This window comes from Cavia porcellus, unplaced genomic scaffold (assembly GCF_034190915.1).
Source record: "Cavia porcellus strain 051 isolate PalLab524CR breed Dunkin Hartley unplaced genomic scaffold, mCavPor4.1 scaffold_19, whole genome shotgun sequence".
NCBI classification, from domain to species: domain Eukaryota; kingdom Metazoa; phylum Chordata; class Mammalia; order Rodentia; family Caviidae; genus Cavia; species Cavia porcellus.
Window position 1 is genome coordinate 37,297,803 of NW_026947502.1, and position 19,298 is coordinate 37,317,100.

The 19,298-nt window shown below is 38.3% G+C and overlaps 1 long non-coding RNA gene across 2 annotated transcripts in view; it reads left to right on the top strand.

Moving 5' to 3' along the window:
• Positions 1–19,298, top strand: part of LOC134471642 (uncharacterized) — a 179,543-nt gene that overhangs the window by 33,836 nt on the left and 126,409 nt on the right. For both annotated transcript variants that reach the window (XR_010041150.1, XR_010041151.1), the window contains exons 2-3: positions 6,509–6,660; positions 13,224–13,298. This is a non-coding gene — a long non-coding RNA (uncharacterized LOC134471642). The remainder of the gene's footprint in view (positions 1–6,508; positions 6,661–13,223; positions 13,299–19,298) is intronic.

A 19,298-nucleotide genomic window follows, 5' to 3' on the forward strand; every position in this document is an offset into this window, starting at 1 on the left:
TCTGCTGTGCAAAGTTTCTTGAAGAAGAGTTCTGAACAAAGATGGTTAGTGTCTCTGCAAGACAGGTAGAGATGAGAGAGACTCATGAAGAACTGTCTCAACAGCTATCTAAATTTTTTCTCCTCACTAAAAAGGAAAGCACTGTCTGGCTTTTTTTCTTGTGCACTTATTACCCTATCTTAATCAGTTTTGACTACTCTGATAATTATACCATAAACTGGGCCTCTTAAAAAAGTCTCTCACAGTTAAAGCTGTGAAGCTGAATGTGCTGGCCATTTCAGCTTTTGCAGAGGATGCTCTTCCTAGTTCACAGCAGTGGTCTTCTTGCTGCATCTTTATGTGCTAAGACAAAGATCATGCCTCCTCTTCTAGGGGCACTAATCACATTCATGGGAGTAAAACGTCATTACTTAATTACCTCCCATAAGCCCCATGTCAAAATAGATTTGGGATTAGGGCTTTAATGTGTGGCTTTGGGAAGACACAAAGATGTAGTACAGAACACTATCACTATCCTTTTTACACAACATCTCTCAGAATGTTGCATTTTTCCCCCCTAAATTCAAGAGGATCATTGTGATGCCTATCTAACTTGTATTCTGGAAAGTTACACTTCTGAAAACTTCTGCCACCTTAAGACCCTGTCTTCCCCTAGCTTTATTTCAGTGAAATGTTTACATCTTTCTTTCTCCTTCTCTTCATCTTCCCGTTAAGATATAATTCACATAACATAAAGATCACTACCCTAAAGTGCACAGTGCAGTGTTGTTTAGTGTATCCACTGTATTTCACAACTGTCACCACAATCTAGTTCTAGGGTATTTCCATCATTTCAAAAAGAAGCTGCATATCAATAGTAGTCAGTCCCAAGTCCACCTTCCTTCATCCCTGGAAATAACTCACTCACTTTTTGTCTCTATGAATTTGCATATTTTGCACATCCCACAAAATGGAATTAGGCAGTATATGTGAATGGTCCTTTGTTACCGACTTTCCTTCATTGAACATGACACTTTCAAGCCCCATTCATGTTGTGGGAGGTATTAATACTCATTCCTTTTAGTGCCTGAATAATAATATATTGTCTCGATTCTTGTGGATCCATCCAGTCATCCATTGATAACCTCTTAAATTGTGTCCTCTTTTGGACTTTTAGACAATGAATGCTTGCTGTGATGCTATTGTGAATATAGGTTTCAATTCTCTTGGGTTATATCTGTTATTGAAAAGAGTATCGATGTCGTTATTTTTGAATCATTTCTTTCTTTCTTTAATTCTTTCAGTTTTCCTCCATACATTTTGGTTTCAATTGTTAGGTATGTTTATACTTATTATTTATATTTCTTGTTGATGAATTGACTCTTATATCAACGTGAAATGTCTAATTTATCAGTAGTAACATTTATTATTTTACATTCATGCTTCACTTACTAAGTGGAAAAATTATGAGAAATGTGTTGTGTAATTTCACTATGTTGTAAGCATCATAAAATATATTTATATGACCTAAGGTGCTATGACATCACAAGATGTTGTAATGTTATGGGATAACTATCATGGATGCAGTTCATTATTTTTTTGTTTTTGCAGTTCATTGTTAAGTGAAACACCACTATGCGCCATGACTATAGTCAACATATAATTAGATATGGGTTTTAAAAATCTCTGTCTTTTAATTGGATTGTTTAATCCATTCACATTTAAAGTCATTGATATTGCTAGATTAATGTCTGATTTATATTTTTTTGCTTTGTTCTTTTTTACAGCTTTTTATTGTATTATTATTTTTTTAAATTTTTATTTTAAAGAGAATAAAACAAAAGAAAACAGAACAAAGCAAATCGGAATAGAAGAATGCAAGCACACAGCTCTTCACAACAAGACAACCGGACATCAACAGTAGCTACCATAATGTTTCTTTTCTTCAAAATAGTTGAGCATACCTTCACGCACAATAATATCAAACATATCAAAATAGTATAAAACCATTCAAGAGAGTGAAAGTATTACAGGACATTCCAGACTAAATAACAGAAAATGAACAATGGCTACTATAATATCTCATTTTCCTAAAAAAATCTGTCCACATCATCACACATAATAAAATCAAAGAAACCACAACAGGATAGAAAAAATCAAAACAGAAAAACAAAAGCATGATAGGACCTCAAGATAAGGTGATAGGAAACCAGCAATGGCTACTATACTGTGTTGTTTTTTTCAAAGTAGCTGTTCATACCATCACACATAATAAAATCAAATAAAACAAAATAAAACCAATCAAACAGACCAATGAAAGCATTATAAGACTTCACAGCAATATAATAGGAAACTATGGTTACCATAATATATCCTGTTATATTTAAAATAGCTGCCCCTATCATCTGACAACATAAAAATCTAACCAAACAACACAGAACAAAGCCAAACCTAACAAAATTGTATAAATAATACAAGAGTTCAAGACAAGACAATAAGAAATTGACAGTAGTTTCCACCTTTCCCTCCCAGGTGTTTCCTCCCCTTTGTTCTTACGTTAACTATTTTGCTTTTGGATCCCATTAACTCCTTGTGTTTCTTATGCTAGGGTTCACACATATGATTTTGAACTGTTTTGGCCATGAACATGATCTCCAGTTGCATCCATTTACCTACAGGAGCCTTGAGATTATTCTACTTTACAGCTGGGTAGCTTTCCACTGCATGAAAATACCATAGCTTTCCTATCCATTCTGTGATTGATGGGCAAGTTAATCTTGCTTTTTTGGTCTCCTGTCACGTGGAACAATGGTTTTTTCTCCTTTGATTTTCAGCCTATTAAATTCCTTTTGAGTTAAATGTGTTTCTTGTATACAGTATATTGGTGGACCTTGTTTCTTGATCCACTCTCCCTGTTTTTCTTTTTATTGCTGACATGAGGCCATCTACATTAGTAGTTACAACCGGCATACATTGGTTTGTCTCTGCCCTGCTATCCCCCTGTTGTTGGCCCTCCACTTTTCCCCTTCATTTAATTGCCTGTGTTGTTTGGCAACCCTCCTCTGCTGCTATTTCTGGAAACATAGTCATCTTTATCTCTCTTGAGACTATCCTTTATCACTCTGTGTAGGGTTGGTTTGGTAGTCATGAATTCCTTCAGTTGTTCTTTATCATGGAAGTATCTTATTTTCCCATCAATTTTGAAAGATAGTTTTGCTGAGTAGATCAATCTAGGTTGGAAGGTGTTTTCTTTCAGTGTTTGAAACACTTCAAATTCTTCTTGACTTGATGGTTTGTGTTGACAAGTCTGCTGTGATTCTGATTGGCTTTCCTATAGGCAATCTGTCTCTTTTCTCTAACAGCTTTTAATATGCTTCATGCACAATAATATTCTTTTAATATTCTGTTCTTGTGCTGAATTTCTGGGATCTTGATTATTATATGTCTGGGTATGGATTTACTTTGGTTATGGCTAGTCGGAGTCCTATATGCCTCATTTATCTGCATGCCAGATCCATTTCCCATATTTGGGGAGTTTTCTGCTATTACTTCTGTGAATAACATTTTAATTTCATTTATGTTGACCCCTGCTTCTTCACTGATACCTATCATTTATAAATTATGCTTCTTTGCATCATCTTGCAGCTGTTGAGTTGTTATTTCCTGATTCTATATTATTTTTAAGAGATCTTCTCTTTCTTAATTGCTAGTCGTGATCCTGTTTTCAAGATTTGAAAGTCTATCTTCAGTCTCTTTCTAGCAGTTTTTCAATTGAATTTTTAATTTCCTGTATCTCTCTTTGAATCTGTTTCATGAATCGTAATACCTTTCTACATTCATTCAAAGTTTCCATCATTTTCCTATGCTCCTCTTTTTTGTCTCTGTCCTTTTTAGACCTGCTGAACAGTTCTTTCATTATGTTTGTGATTTATTCTATTATATACTTTTATATTATATATTTTTATATTATAAAATATACATTATAATATATTTTATATTATAAATAATGAGATATAAATTATTTCTGATCTGACTGCCTTTACAGTCTCATGAAGTTGTTTCCTTACTTCAGTTGCTATCCTCTCAGAGATTTCAGAGTGTGACTTCTGTTTTCTTCCATGCCTGTATCTCCCAGACTTGCTCTGTGTGGGCTGGAGTTCTGAGATTGCCTTTTGCTCCTTACTCTTGATATTCTCTTGGGTTCCTCCCAACAAGCTGGTTATGGAGCCCCAGGCACTTCCTATGTTGGCTTTTCCCGGGTAGGGGGATGGGACTGATTTTGGATTTACAGGGAGGTGGCAGGGGATGGAGCAGGCATCTCCAGACCTGGGGCAGCTACACTGGGGCTTCACTGATGATCAGGTGTGCTTGGAGTTGGGGCTGCTTCTCACTGGTACTCCTGTGATGGAGTGTGTTTGTCTGATTCTGCTAGTGGGTGATGGATGTCTCAGGGAACCAAAGGCCTCCAATGGGGGTCAAGGATGCATAGGGCTTACCTGGCTGTTTGTCCCTGATCCTGCTGGCTGCCTACAGGAAGGAGTCTTCTGGTGGCAGCTCCCTGAAGTTGAAGGCAGATCTGCTGGTTCTCTGCCCACGCTGGCCTTCTGCAGGACATGGCCTTTTGGTGGTGGTGCACAGATCTATATGTCTCCCTCAACCTGTGCTGGACACGTGGAAGAAAGGGCCTTTCAGTGGCAGTGCCCAGCAGGCAGAGGCAAATCTTCTGGCTCTCCCTGTCCATGCTGGGCACACAGAGGAAAGGACCTTCTGGTGGCGGCACCTGGCAGGCAGAGGCGGGGCTTCTAAGTGAGTATTTTAGTTTAGTATTTTAGTTTCTTTAGAGATTGATATAGTTTCTATCTAGAGTCCCACCGCAAAGCCTCCTGCAGTCATAGATGGGGCTTTTCAGAGGTGGCTGGATCTCAAGTGTGTGATGCTTGGATTAACTGTGTATAGTTACTAACTTGTACGCTGATTGGTTTGGCATAGTTCTGGGTGTGTGGACTATACCTATAAAGGCCAGCAGCCCAGAGTGCGAAGGGACAGAAAGGAGCTGATGCTTTTGCTTGTTGCTTGCTGCTGCTGCTTCTGTTGTTGCTGCTTGATTTGTGCTGTCTCCTGCCTGCTTGATGATGTCCTCTGCCATGCCATGCTACCTTAGAGCCAGCCAATTATGGACTAAAACCTCCATAAACTGTGATCTGAAATAAATGTTTCCTCTTTCAATTTGGGGTATTGAGTGTTTGTCTCAGCAATAAGAAAAGTATGCAACACTGATATTTTGCATTATTTTCATATATGTTTTAACGCTCCAGAATCAACTTCTAGATTATTAACATTTGTTTTGTTGCTTTTTGTGCTCTTATTGTTATTATATTGCATTTATAACTTACAAATCCAGTAATGTTTTTGTTTCTGGCTGTCATTGTTTCTGATGGGAACTTAGTTATAAATTTATTGTGGTTCCCTTGCATCTGAGTCATTTTTATCTTGTTGGTTTCAAGATTTTTCTCTTAGCCATTGACTTTTAGCATATTAATTATGATGTGTCTGGATATGGATCTCTTTGTGTTAGCTCCCTGGAATTTTGAATCTCATAGATGTATAGATGAATGGTTTTTTAAAATCACATTTATGAAGTTTTCAGTCATTGTTTCTTTTTTAAAAAATTTTATTTATAGAAAGACAAAACAGAAAATGGGTAGAAATAACACATACTTTCAAAGAATAAATAAATAGTAATAAAACACTAATTGATGTTTACATATTGTCCTCTTACAAATAATTGTTCAAGATACAAAAGTGGAACATATAAATAGGAATTCAAACAGAGAGACTGCAAATAGTCTGTTCAACTATCTAATAAAAACTTAGTAATATGGTTATCAATCCTATACATGAAAACATACACGCATTTATCCATATCTTCATTTATGTTAAGATTAAACAAACCAAAGCAGACTAAAATCACTCTGAACAAAGAATAATAGTATTGCTGGATTTCACATCCTGACACTCCAGAATCAGCACTGGGTACTGTACCTTTTTTTTCTTTCAAAGTAACAGTCATTGTTTCTTCAAATATTTTTATTATCATATTTCTACTCTGTTTCTGGTATGATATTCTCTTTACATTCATCTTATGCTTACTGGTGTTCTACGTTTCTCTGAAATGCTATTTGCTTTCATCCTTTTTCTCTTATTCTTAGATGGCATAATCTTCACTGATCTAGCATCTAGCTCACTGTTTTGTTCTGCTACTAAAAATCTACTGTTGAGCCCTTCTACTACATTTTTTCTTTTGAAGATAGAAAGAAAAAATAAAACATAATTTCAAAACAAGATTGTAGGCCAGTAACTGTAATCCTACTTTATAATTCTAGAATTTTGATGAGTTATTTTTAGTTACTTTTTATCTCTATCGATATCCTCTATTGGGCAGAGCACTGTTCTTTATTTTCCTAATGATATTTTCACTTAGTTATTTGAACATGTTTGTGATAAATACTTTTGCCATTTTGTTCTGCAGGGTGGTGGCGCTGGGGCCAGTGGCCTGCTTCTTTTGGATTGCCTCTCCTGCTTTACCAACAGGGGCTGGATGACAGCACTCACTCATCATCTTCACCACTTTCCTCACCTGGAATTCACCCTCCACTCTTCCAGTCTAATAGGGTTAATGAGGTAGGACATCAGTATTCTTCGTCTCTTGTGCCTTTAGTTGAGCTTACCCTCTACAAATGAGAACTGGATCAGTAACAGATTTATAGTTACATAACAATCTAAAACATATCAGAAAGTGATACACAGTAAATATCCCCTCAGTAGAGTGATCTTACCCTCAGGACAGAAAATGTAGAGGGGAGAAGAGAAAAAATTAGAGGCATGAAAGATGACAGAGAGATTGAAGGACAAGAAAGATTGACGAAGCTTTGGGAAAGTGATGAGGAAGACAGAAGGGAAAGAAGCAAAAACAAAAACAAGATGTAAACAAAGACAATATCCACACTCATGAAAAGTAAAAAACACTCAAGAAAAAAGAAAACCAGCAAACACAAAGAGAGGAAAAAAGGAGATTTTCTGTGATTAAGCCTGTGATTATGTCTGGGGCAACAGTCTTGTGAGTGTTTAATTCACTGCATGTCTCCACTGTCTCTGCTAGACAAAGAGGCAAACAGAGCCCAGATCCCCACTATAGCATCCAATGAAGCCTCCGTCAATGCTGGGCGCTGGTAATCTCAGCAAGCCTGCTGTATGAATAGTGCAGTTTGCCCATTCTGGTGTTTTCAACTCTAAAGCAGTTCAGGCTGACCCTGGCCTCTGGTGGTGGGTTTGAGGCCTGAGATTTTCAGCCTACAACTCTCTGAGTTTCTCTTATCAGCCTGACTATGGCTCCCTGACACTGATGACCCCTGTTGTTCTACCTCATCCAGTCTCCCGGAGCCTTGAAAGGAAGGAAAACCCACAGCTGCTCTGAGTCCCTGGTTCAGTTAACCCCTAAACAGCATCTGGCCAAAACTCTCCCGCGGATGCTTAAGTGGAGTTGCCAGAGACATAGCTCACAGCATTGACTCCTCCATCCAACTGGTGTGCTTTTCCCTGGAGTCTCTGGAATCACCCACAGTGGAGCCCCTGTAGTTATCCTTTAGATCTACAGCGTGTTTCTGTAGATTTGAGCCTCCTCTCTCATGCTGCACTGGGAGTCCAGAAGGAAATGCACTTTGCTCCCTCCTTTTGAAGTCTGTCTCTTTCCCTGTGGACTCTAATTCTCCTTTCGGATCCTCCCTGGGTCTTGGGGATCCATCTCTCTGCTTTTCTACCTTTAGCTGTTATATTCCAGTGTCTGGAGTCCCAGTCTCACAGAGGTTGACTTCCTACTGTTTATCACTCTGCCATCTTCCCGGAAGTCTTAGTTGTATGAATTTTAACTAAGTTTTCAAATGACAGTGTCCTTATTTGTAAATAAGACCACTTTTTCACTATATTGCTATAAGAATTAAATGAAGTACTTTTTACTGAAATGTTTCTTATGTTAGTATTCCCAGCAAATGAGGAATACTGTTGTTACTTATACTTGAAGAATGCATCTATAGCCTAAATATTCAAAAAAGACATTTAAGTGTTACCATCTTCCCAGTGAGATTATAATACTTAAGCATTGTAGAGTAGTCTAATACTATCATTGACCCCTAATCCCTTGGAAAAACAAATGTTTCAGAAAACTCTGGCTAGGAAATGAGATCCTTTGTAGAAAACAAGTGTAGTATGTCTGCACAGACTATGCTGGCAACACTCTACACAGTGAAAATCGGGTGTAAGTATAATGAAAGGCAAGAGCTCCTTGTTCCTGTGGTTTATTCTCAGAGTACTGACTGTTCTCTATGAGCCCTCCTGCAACATTCCTAATTCAGTCTTCTTTCTTACTCCTTTGTCACTCTAATATTGCTACACCGGGTTTCCTTACAAGGAAAAGGGAAATGTCATTGCAGCAGACGCATTCACTACAAATTAGGTTAAGAATGTGGCTCAACCCTGAAATTCATCCACAGACTCGACAGGTGGGATCTATTTAAAAGTCACAATGTCCATGGTTGAAGAAGTCAGTGTACACCAACAGCTAATTTAAGGAGGATTTAATGGGGCAGTACTGTTCTAGACAGTGAAGATAGACAGTAAACAAGATGAACAAAGGGTTCATGATGATCCTGTGAGCTAATATTATTCAATCATTAAACTGTTACAGTTTTAGAACTCTTTTTATTATGGAAATTGTCAAATGTACAAAGCATGAAGAAACCTTGCTATTCTTATCAATCAGCTCAGAAATTATCAACACATTGGCTAAGCTTGTTGAATCTGGGATTCCTTTACTTCAAAATCTGTTGAAAGGCATTGTACACATACTGTGATTTTAACTTTTCTCCTCTGGTTTGTGATTTTTAAAAGATCAGGACAAAGCTTTTAATTGTTTCATTCTTGGCATTATGAGAATAATTTTCATTTTTCTCAGTGTGATATCCTCCTATGGTGTCTTAGTTACTTTTTACTTGTTGAGACAAAATACCTGATGCTCAAAGTTGGGAAAGGAAAGATTTATTTCTTACACTTTTTGGAGGTTTCAGTCCATACTCATTTGGCTCCAAGGCAGAGTGGCATGGCAGGATCACAGTTCATGTGGCTGCAAACAGCAAGGAGGAAACTGCCAACAGAGAGAGACACGCCTTCTTCCTGCCATTACATTGTATGCTGGCTCCACCCCTAGGTGGATGTAGCACTGACACCAGCAATCCAAGCACTAGACAATGAACCAACCACAAACGCATAAGGCCTGGGGGTCACCGACATAAACCATGACATATGGGAGGTGCAGGAGGACCCAGTGCTTATTCATCCAGCCCTGTACTGAATTTCTAGAACACCTTCTTGGCCTCATTTTTTGCTTCCAGTATGCAGTTGCCTCATCTCAGTCATATGATGAACAATGAGGGATGAAACAACTTGTTAACCCAAGGACTTGGTATGATTCTGAACCCTAGAGTGTGTAATTATTGTAATTAATCCTACACATGAGAACTACTATTGAAGCTCTGTCTTCTCTCTCATGTATATGTATACATAGTTATACATATGTGTCAGATATTTATTTACATTTAAATATGCATTGCACACACTGTGGTGAGCATGACCATGGTACAAACATGAAGGATTTCATCTCCTATAGGTCTGTATTCTGTTTCTTTTCTACAGATCTGGCATTTTACCACTTATCCTGCCCCAGTTGTTCCCCTAAAGACAAGCCTGCAACCTCAACAGCTGCACTGGCTTAGGTTCTGCCACTGTTGTGCTGTGTAGAATAATCACCCTTTGACCTCCCTGCCTCTCTGTGTGTCTGAAGTGTACAGAGTTCCATCCTTTGTAACTCCCAGACCCACATTCCCTTCCTTCAGGAGAGTGACACTTCTCAGTTCTGTTTTACTCGGAAAATCTAATTTTACAGAAATTTACCGTGACACTTCCTGCAGGAGAGTGACACTTCTTTCAAGGGTAAAACTATCCTAATAAGGTTAAGAGAAGTAAATCATACTTTTAAAAAATCCGTCTTTTGATCTCAGCTATTTAAAGAAAGAAAAGTAAGAGAAAAACTTGACAGGAAATACATAAACACCATCATGATGCAAAGACGTTAACTTTTGCTCTGTTATTTCTAGTTACTTTTAAACAGAATAGCATAATATTGCATACTTTTCATTATCAATAGGAAGAAAGTAAGGCAAAATCCTAAAAATCTCTTCAAAATTATAAAGAAGACTAAAATGGTGTTGAAGCATTTTATAAGACATCTCAGTCAGAGCTTGTGGCATGTTACTGGGCCCTGGTGGAGTTAGAATGTTGAACTACACAGCACCAAGCATACCTCCAGGATGGTCCATTATGGCATGCCCTTATCTAAGTTCCACAAGTTGTTCAGACTCGAGCACCAATTCCAGTCATAACGTGTCAGTTTCTAAATTTGACTCAGCTTTCTTATTGTTGCTTAATATTCAAGGTAAATCTTTTTATATTCTTAATGTTTATTATCACTATCTCTCAATAATTGCGATTGAGACTGCATCTAACATGGTAAATTTCTGTAAAGTTTAATTTTCCAACAAGTAAAACAGAACTGAGAATAGCCAGGAGCTAGAGTTATGAGGTATGTGACATTTTACATTTACTCCTGGTTCATGATGCCAAGAAGATTCGACTTTCACATTTTCAAATTCATCAAGTTATTAATTTGAGGCTCAAGACCAGATAAGCATGGGAATGGAAGTAGGATTTGGGAAGGCTCAAGGGCAGACAAGGATCAGAGATTCAACTGGGAACCAGGAGTGGAGTAGGGTATTTATTGCTCAATTATATAGTAATTTAAAATAAACTGAACATTTAACATTTGTTGATCTGAGTTGTAAAGTTTTGCACACACCGAGTTGGGACAGCTTAATTTTTATATGGTACACATTAAATTATGTATCATATATCTCGCTTGGGTTTCAGTTAATAAATAATATATAATTTTATTAGTGCTGTGTTTTTAGAAATATTGACAGTTTTTACTTTGATTGATCATTTTGTTTTTTAAAAAAATTACTGTAAGAAACAGATCATATTAAGTATCTTTTGGCCCCTACAAAATTCTTTCTAATCTTGAAGGCTTTTTTCAAATTGGAGATATAGTAAGATAGGTAGAAAGTGGGCTCTTTTAGCTGCACAGAGTAGAAGCCTGTCATGGTTTATGTCTGTGGCCCCCAGGCCTCACGCATTTGCATTGTGCATTTGTGATTCGTTCATTGTCTAGCTTGGATTGATGGTGTCAGTGCTACACTCATCTAGGGGTGGAGCAAGATGTAATGTAATGGCAGGAAGAAGGTGTTTCTCGCTCTTTTGCCTGTTTCCTCTTTGCTGTTTGCAGCTGTCATGAACTGCGGCCCAGCCATGCCATTCTGCCTTGGAGTCAACTGAGTATGGACTAAAATCTCCAAAAACTGTAAGAAATAAACCTTCCTTTCCTAACTTTGGGCTTCAGGTATTTTGTCTCAGCGATGAGTTAAAAGTAACTAAGACAAAATTTGGTACTGAGAGTGGGTTCGTTGCTGTGACTATACCTAATCATGTTTTTTGAGAGGCTTTAAAAATGGCTTGTGGGCAGAGTTTTAAAAGGTTTGGACATGTAGCCTAGATGCATAGAGCTGGAGCAGCTTAGGCTGTTCCATAGAGGAGATTCTGGTAAGAGCTCAAGAGACAAGAAAACTGATAAAAAGCCTCATGGTAAAGACCAGGCTTGGGAGGTTTCTGCTGGGAAGAAGGACTGTATTGGTTGTAGGACTCCCCATGATGTGTGTTATGGCTTGGCAGAAACTTTGTTTGCATTTTGCTCATGCTGAGAGACTTTGCCTGAGACTGAGACTAAGAGGGATAGACTGATTAATCTGGAAAAGGAAATTACAAAGCAGTCAGATGTTGAGGCTGTGGCATGGCTATTGTTGGGGGCTTTTAGCCAGCTTTATGTTACAATCAAGAGCAAAAAGCCTAGCAAGGTAATTTACAACTCTGTAAATTTGGCCAGAAAGAATATTTTAGAAAGGCTGTAGACTGTAAAGACAGAGTTAAAACTTTGAGTGACGAAAAAAAAACCCAGGAGAGTTAAAAAAGATGGCCCTGGGGCAGCAGGTCCCTACCCTTTGCAGCCTCAAAATTGCAAAATTTGCTCAGAAAAAAAGTTGCAGAGCACCATACTCCAGAATGGCAACGGAGGCCACATGAGGTTCCAAAATGGTGGCAACATAGAGAAGCTTTTCTTCACTATCAGGTTCATAGAGCCCAGTGATCCAGACAATCAACCCCTACAGCCAAGAGAGAGAAAAGCCTGGCTACTGCTCCAGCTGGCAGCAAACCTTGGTGGCATCCACATGGTGCTGATTTTAGGTGCAAAAAAATGCACAAATTCTGAGGGTAAGACAGCTTCCATCTTGATTGCAAAGGGCCTGGGAGGCCAAGCAATGTGCTCCTGAGAAGGCAATTTGTAAAGATATAAGGGTAAAGCCAAAGGTGCAGTGGAGACCTCAGAAGTTTGGAAAAGCCAGGAATGTGGATGATCCAAGGAAGGCTGCAAAAAGTGAGCAGAGAGGGTATTAAAAAAAAAAAAGCTGCCAGAGCTAAAATCCCTAAAAGTGCCCTGGGGGTAGAATCACCCAAGCCTTTTGGAGTTTGCAACCAGATTGCTTCAAATGCTGAGCATGGAACCCTAGGACTTAATGTTCACCCTGCTGGATGTTGGACTTGCTTTGCTTCCAATGCTTTATATTCCCCTGCTTGTAACTTTTGGAATGGTAATGTTTGTCTTCTGCCTTTGCATTTCAAAAATGTTTAACCTTGTTTCATTTGTACAGGGGGTTACAGGTAAGAGTTTGATCTTGGAGGAGACTTGGGACTTGGACTTTTCAGCAATGCTTGGTCTTGGGCAACTCTTGGAGATGGACTGAATGTCTTTTGTATAAAGGATGTACATGAGTCCTGGGGGCCAGGGATGGAATGCCATGGTTTATGTTGGTGGCCCCCAGGCCTCAGGCATTTGCGATTGGTTCATTGTCTACCTTGGATTGATGGTGTCAGTGCTACACCCATCTAGGGGGGAGCAGGATGTAATATAATGGCATAAAAAAAGGAGTCCCTAGCTCTTTTGTCACTTTCCTCCTTGCTGTTTGCAGCCGCCATGAACTGTGGCCCAGCCATGCCACCCTGCCTTGGAGCCAACTGAGTGTGGACTGAAACCTCCAAAAACTGTAAGAAATAAACCTTTTTTTCTTCAACTTTGGGCTTCTGGTATTTTGTCTCAGTGACCAGTTAAAAATAACTAAGACAAGGCCAAATCCCTTAAACAGTACAATTCGGGACAGGGATTAACTTTCTCATACGTTACTTTGGGAAACTTCCTAACGATGCCCTCTTGCCTTCTGAGCCCTGCCCTGTTTGTAATTGCTCTTCTCCATGGCAGTTCTCAGGTATCTAGTGCGGTAAGCATCTATGGACCTTGTATCTCACTGTGTTAAACACTCCCTCTAATATTCATTTTCTAATATGAGAATATCATTCTTTCACTGTGATTTGCCCACCATTGTTAGAGTCCCCAGGAAACTGAGAATTAAAATCAGTTCTGCTTTGCTGCCAGACATGATACACTTAATGGCCTAAGATGCCTTTTCCCCCAGAAAATTAACTTTGGGATGAACTCATGTCTGGTTATGAGAGTCTGTTGACATCTCCATCTGTTCTTAGACTTGGACTACATCATGCAGACAACCAGGTCTTATGAACAAGTCCCTTGAATGCTACTCATGTTAAGAAGTCCTCCTGACTTAGCCTAAGTGCTTTTGGCTCAAGAGCCTCTAAAGCAGTGGTGGTCAACCTGCAGCATGCACTCCACAGCAGGATGATTGCATCATTGAAAGGTTCACCCACTGCTAAAGGGTGTGGACACTCACTTATGAAGGGCCTGACTCCAGTTACAGCAAACCTCTTAAAGTGTTCAATGACAAGAGCTGACTGTGGCACGTATGCCATAGTTTTGGCATCACCCACCTTGTCCTACTCATGCTTTGAATTCTCCATTTTCACATTCATTTTCCCTGGGCACAGTTCTTACATTTTGTCTGGCTTGTGGTGGAAACAGAAGAGCTTCCCCTTCTTACTCATTTGGAAAATTTCTTTCAAGTGAAACCCTACCAATTAGGTGATATAATGACTAACAAATGAAAGAAAATTGAAGCACAATACTGAATTTACTTTAACCTGAGGTAGGTAAATAAAAGGTGTTGTACTCTAAGAAAATAGCTTAGTTGTATGTGTATTATAGCAAACCTGTAAAGTGGCTTACTAAATGTGTTTGTTTTATCCTTTTTCCCTAACTGATATGTTAAGTGATCTAATTGATATGTTGAGCAACACTCTCCTCTGTAAAGAATTGCAAGAATCTCACCTAATTGATATGTTAACCATCGTTGCCCTCTACAAACTACAGAAGTTGTGCTAAAACAAGCTAACAAGGGTTGTTAATCACTGTTAGGTGCCTCTATTCTCTGCTAAAGAGCTAAAGAAAACTAGAATGGCCCATTAATGTACATTTGTTTAAAGTAACCTGGTTGTGTGCAGAGAGATTTGTGTATGAGTTTAACCCTTTACCCTGACCTTGACACATAACCGCCGTTTTCTGTTCTGTATGGCGCCTTATTGCCTCCCTCTCCCCTCACCTATCTATCTAGGCCATAAAGAATTTGGGTTTCTGGTGACCTCTCCCCGACCCAGTGATGATCTGTATAAAATGAGCCTGCCCCAATTTTAAGAACTGCTTAGCTTAAAGAAATTACCGGGTAATACTATGGCCCAAACCCCAATCGGTGCTTTCCTTTTGTTCTGTATGTATCAAATGAGTTAGATATCAGATCTTTGTAAAACTTAAGTTCCAGCATCTCATAACTCATGACCCCTTCGCACTCACTAGCGAAGATGAGCTGTGCTGGGATAATTAATTTCCCCACTTTCTTCTCCAAATATTGCTGCAGATGTGCCACTCCGAGATAATGTCAGTCTGTAGGATGGGAGTAATTTGAGAAACACCAGGAACTCCCGAGATTGTCAGAGCTAAGTGGACAGCAATACAGTTTCTAGACTCGGGTCAACAAGTTTGATGGCTCTGCAGGTTTCTTTGTCTCCCCCCACCCTTTTCCTCCAGCCTCTTTTTAAAGTCCTCCCTTCAGTCTCTGGGACACAGTCTCCAAATTGGCTCCCAGAGACTGGTCACTGGCCTGGAAATAAAGCCTTTGCCACCTAAATTTTCAGTCTCTTGCCTCCTTGGATTTTATACTGGGGCCCAAGTTATAACAAAAGGAATGCAGAGCATTCTGGAAGGAACAACAATAAAACATGATGCTGGGGATTTAGCTCAGTGGTGTCAGTAGCTTCCTGGCAAGCACGAGGTCATGAGTTCAATCCTTGGTACCAAAAAACAAAGCAAAACAAAATAATGAAAAAGTGTTCCTCTTGGGTGATGGGACTGGGTAATATTTTCACTGTCTCCTAATAGCATTATACAAATGCAAATCTTCTTCAATGGCCCAGTGATTTTGGACAATAAGAAAAATGACATAAAAATGCTAGGGAACAACACAGAACATAGTATTACAAATAACTGTAAGGCAGGAAAAGTTGTAGTGGTACTGAATGCCCAGTTTGTAGTGTAAAGGTCATTGCTGTTGTCATGATGCACAAACCACAGTCTTGTGGGATGTAAAAAGAATGTGCATTTTTCAGTCGGGCATCTTTAAAGGAGTAGGTATGCCTTTTAGCCTCTCCTTTCTTGCTTGCTGTAAGGCAGGAGTGGGAGTTAGTCATATAAATGGAAACAAGAGTCAAGGGTTGGATGAATTTCCAAGAACAGCGTGGAGCTCACGGATAGGAGGAAAAAGAGTGTACAATTCTTCAATAAGTTGGGACCCAGAGATGATGGGTTGAGGCTTTGAGGCAGAGAAAGGCTCAGAAGTGGGACTGGAATTAATGAAGAGTTGTATGAAGCAGATCTACTCATATGATCTTTCACATGCTATTTAGAAATTAAAAACAAAATTGAAGCGTAGAGTCCCACATTTCAATAAACTGTCTTGAAAGTGTTATCAAATTTTGTTCCATCCCAGATTCAACTCACTAAAAGCTGTATCAGTGGACTGCTAGCTCTTAAAGAAAGTGTCTCAGATCTCTTTCCCACACTTCTACGCTAATTAGACAAAGATCAGTGGGAAGTGAGAATCTGCCAGGTGTTAGGAGTTAATATTGGAAAAAGGGAAAATATGTATGAAAGGACTTGTAGAAATCAATCTATTTAAGGAAATAGGAGTTAATATTGGAAAAAGGGAAAATATGTATGAAAGGACTTGTAGAAATCAATCTATTTAAGGAAAAATTTCAGTCTTTTTTTAAAAGGGTAGGGAATAGTGGAAGGAAGTTGTTTTCAAAAGAAGAGAGCAAAAAATGTTAAAGTCGTCTAAAAATTTTAAAGTTGTTTTTAGACATACTAATTATGCACTATTCTCCCCAACTTTGTTCCATTTTTATGCTATTTTTAGTATATCAGTTTATGAATTTTTTATTGAAATTCATTTCTAATCATTAGTGAATGAAGATAAGTATTGGTAACTCAACCAATCAACAACCAACCAATTGATGCACATTTAAGTAAAACAAAAATGATATATAAAATAAAACCTTAATTAAAAATGATTAGGTGAAACTATATTAACTGTTTATTTTTTATTTTGAACCAAGTAAAATAAAAAAGCAAAACAGGAAAAAGCAAATCAGAATAGAACAATGCAATCAACACAGGACTTTAAAACAAACAGGAAATCAACAAGGGCTGCTATAATGTTTCTTTTTTTTTCTTCAAAATAGTTATCCATACCTTCACACACAATAAAGTCAACCCAAACAATAGAATAAATCAATCAAAACAAAAGAATGAAAATATTATATGATCTCAAAAGAAGACAATAGGAAATCAACAATGACTACCACAGTGTCTCTTGCTTTCTTCAAAATAACTGTTCATACTTTCACATATAATGAAATACGGCAATAGAAAACAGACTAAAACCAATCAAAACAAAAGAATGAAAGCATTACAGGATTTCAAAACAAGATAACAGGAAATGAACAGTGGTTACTAAATGTCTCATTTTCTTCAAAACAGCTGTTCATACTATCACATATAATAAAATCAAATAAAACATAACAATAAAATCAATCAAAACAAAACAATAAAAGCATTATAGAACTTCAAAACAAGATGATAGGAAGTCAACAATGGCTACCATAGGTCTTATTTTCTTCAAAACAGCTGTCCATATCATCACACATAATACGATCAAACAAAACAAAACAGAATAAAACCAATTAAATAAAAGAATGAAAAGCATTATAGGATTTAAAAACAAGATATTAGGAAGCAAACCATGGTTACCATAATACATCCTGTTAACTTTTAACAGCTGCTAACTTTTAATATACCATCAGACATAGTAAAATCTAACAAAATGAAACAAAACAGAACAAAATCAAACCTAACAAAATTATGAAAATGATACAAGAGCTCAAGATAAACCAATAAGAAATTAGCATGGTTACCACCTTCCCCTACTAAGTGTTTCCTCCCCTGGCATTTTCATAATATCTATTGTGCTTTTTGGGTCCTACTAACTCCTTCTGCTTTTTATACTAGGGTTGACCTGTATAACTTCAAACCATTTTGCCCATGAACATTTGTACCCATTTGCCCATCTCCAATTGTACCCATTTACCTACAAGAGTTCTGAGATTATCTTATTTACAGCTGTGTAGCTTTCCACTGTATGAAAATACAATCTTTCTTATCCATTCTACATAGCTTTCTTGCCCATTCTGCAGTTGATGGACAAGTTACCCTTTCTTTTTTCTGGTCTCCTGTCACATGGAACAATGGTTTTCTCTCCTTTGATTTTCAGTCTAGGAATTTCCTTTCAGGTTAAATGTGTTTCTTGTATACAGTATATCGATGGATCTTGTTTCTTGATTCATTCTCCCTGTGTTTCTTTTTATTGCTGTACTGAGGCCATCTACATTAATGGTTACAACCAGCATACATTGGTTCACCTCTGCCCTGCTATCCTCCTGCTGTTGGTCCTCCACTTTTCCCCTTCATTCAGTTGCCTGTCTTGTTTGGTGATTCTCCTCTGCTGCTGTTCCTGAAACCATGCTCATCTTTATCTCTCTTAGAATATCCTTTAGCACTCTCTGTAGGATGGCTTTGATGGTCATGAATTCCTTCAGTTGTTCTTTATCATGGAAGCATCTTATTTTTCCATCAATTTTGAAAGATAGTTTTGCAGGGTAGATAAAACTGTGTTGGAAGTTGTTTTCTTTCAGGGTTTGCAACACCTCACTCCAAACTCTTGACTTGATGGTTTGTGTTGACAAGTCTGCTATGATTCTGATTGGTTTTCCTTTATAGGAGATCTGTTTTTTTTTTTTTTTCTCTAATAGCTTTTAATGTTCCATTCTTGTGCTGGATTTGTGGGATCTTGACTATTGCATATCTGAGTGTAGGCTTACTTTGGTTATGGCTAGTTGGAGTTTATATCTTGCTTATCTATATGTCAGGTCCTTTTCCCATTGTTTGGGAAGTTTTCTACAATTATTTCTGTAAATAAACTTTTTATTTCATTTGTGTTAATTCCTACTTCTTCACTTATACCCATTGAAAGGATTTTGGCCCAGGCCGGACACTGTAGCTGGTAAAGCCTCAGCCAGAACCAAGGAGCTCCATCTCCCCCACCCTTAGGAATTTACCTCTGGTGCCAAACAAAGACCAATGGGCTACCTGTGCATCCCTAATACCCACTTAGGTTCCACCCCAAATCGAGGCTACTTCTGTGCCTCACTCCACGTGTTCCACAAAGAGATCGCTGACCTGGGGTGGAGATGGCATGCCCCAAGGGATCGGGGGTGTCTCTCCCCGCATTCTCAAAATAAAGGTCATTTATATTTCATACTTCTTATCTTTTCAGCCGCTGCCGGTCCCCCACAGTTCTATCACCCATCATTCTTAAATTATTTTTCTTTGTGTCATCTTGAAGCCATTGAATTCTTATTTTGTGGTTCCTTGTTATTTTTAAGCGATCTTTCCTTTCATAATTGCTAGCTGCAATCCTGTCTTTAAGGTCTGAAAGTCTATCTTCAGTCTCTTTTGCAGTTTTTCC